Here is a 2,258-nt window from a genome sequence, read left to right as displayed (position 1 = left end):
GGGGGGGGGGGGGGGGGGGGGGGGGGGGGGGGGGGGGGGGGGGGGGGGGGGGGGGGGTGGTGGTGGTGGTGGTGGTGACACATTCCATCTGTGATGCTGATTGGACAATATCACAATCGCATGCATCAGATGCACCATTAGTTCCATCACGCAATGACTCATGTTAGCCTTAATCTAATAGCCCTGACACAAGACAACAGTCCCACAGCCTATGTCATGTTTCCCACACCGCTTTTAACCACCTCTCCCTCTCTGCAGACACCACACCATAACACTCAACAGATGCTAATTAACTTACAGAGAACTATGATTACAGCAGCAGGAAATTGATTATTACTGGCTTCCTGCCGCACCACACCCTACACTCCATTAATAGCCAGTGCATTAAAGATGGAACCTGTTGCTCGCAGGCTCATTTAAAGCCTTTCGGCTGACTGCTGAAACAGCGTCCATCATCACGAGGCTTTAAAGTGGAATTTCTGCATATTGCATGAGATTGCTATGGGTCTAATGCTGCCACTGTTCAGATATCCTCTCTGACCTTTAGTTGAGATTATATTAACTTACATTCACGTTTGATGTGAATTCCCATAAATTTCCCTTTGCCCTTCCAAGCACATAAACTAATTTACTGACTTATAAACATGTTTATTAATTTGTATCTCTTTCTGAGGCTTTAGCATACTTTTCACTGAGCTGTTATTAACACAGCAAGGGCTCACTGTCCCCTGTGTCAATTTAATATAACTCTTTCACAGCAGCAGCAGGATTGGATCACTGCCTTTTTGATATGTGTGGTGTAGAATTGTGACCTTTAATAAGTTAAACTACTATTGACTGATTTTTGTGAGTAAACAAAAGCTAATAACTCTGTTTTAATATTGTGTGTTTAAATGAACTAATCTGATTATTTGTTACTTTTGGTTACATCTGATTTTAGAAACATAAATGTCAATGCAAAACCTGGTGTGCTCACTTTTACTATACTATCAACTTATTCTGGTCAAACAAATCAATTCTTTGCAATGGCAGTTTTTCTTTTCCAGTGAAAATCAAGTATTTCTGTCATTTCTGTCCTCTCGACCTGAAAAAAAAAGCTGTTAAAATTGATTGTTGTCTTGTACATTTTTATCAAGACACATGGTATCTACTCTCAGAAGTACTGCCAGAAAAAGTGGAAATCCAGGTATTACTTACCATTTCTGTAATCCAGAATTCATGTTGTGGCCCTCTCTCACTCCCCATGTCTCCTGGCTGTGTCTACACTGTCACTATCTAATGAGGGCAAAATGGCAAACAAAAAAAACACATAACAAAAAACTGATAAGATAGAGAGTTGCTGGATCAAGGATCTGTGGGGCAAGTGGTAGTGTCAGTGGTTATCAGCCTTCTTGGCCTTTTCCTTTATCTTTCCTTATTTAGGAGTCTGCATTTGCTTGACAAATACCCAGAGACAGTAAACTAACCTGGAAAGGAATGTTGTTGGAGGTTGTGTCTTTTGAAAAATGTTTTTTAACGTGATTTACAGGTGAAACAGTGCCAGAAACAATAAAAACTTTCCAAAATCTTCTGCACTGTCCATCTCTGTTTGCAGTAGTGCAATAAAGGCTGATTATGACTTTTAAATCTTTTTTTAGTTGTGAAATCAGTGGGAGATACTGTAATTGTAACATTGTTAAATAGGACATAAGTGCAGAGATGTAGAAGCAAACACTAAAACAATGGGCTCCTGCCAGGATAGGCATGAATAAATAACTAAACTAAACAGGATCAGGACAAGATGAACAATATATAGGGAGCTTAACAGGTGAAGCAATATGATGATGCTGATTAGCCAAAGCAACCCAGTGGCTATGCCTCCCTTCTAGTAGGATTGAGGCCTGCCAGCACAAATGTTGAAGAACACCCAAGACAGCTCTGTCATCAGCACCATGGACAGCGGTCAAGACAGATTTATTGAATAAATAAATTTTCTTGGAAATATTTTAGATATGTCCCAGTTCCATACTAGATACTAAATACTAAAATATCTAATTGCGATAATGATTCGATTTGCGATATTTTTTTTTTATTGAAGTTCAGTATTCACTGCCAGTCTATTTTTGACGGAAGCCACGTCAAGCAGCACAGAGCTGATGAACGAGGCAGGAATTCAGACACAGAACGGCATAGAGAACCGGGTCGATTTTCAAAATAAAACACCCTTTGGAGACTCCTGATTGTACATCAACAATAAAGACAGTTAAAACAGACAAAAA

Source organism: Micropterus dolomieu, linkage group LG08 (genome assembly GCF_021292245.1).
Source record: "Micropterus dolomieu isolate WLL.071019.BEF.003 ecotype Adirondacks linkage group LG08, ASM2129224v1, whole genome shotgun sequence".
In the NCBI taxonomy this organism is placed as follows: Eukaryota; Metazoa; Chordata; class Actinopteri; order Centrarchiformes; family Centrarchidae; genus Micropterus; species Micropterus dolomieu.
Note: the sequence above shows the minus strand (reverse complement) of the source record.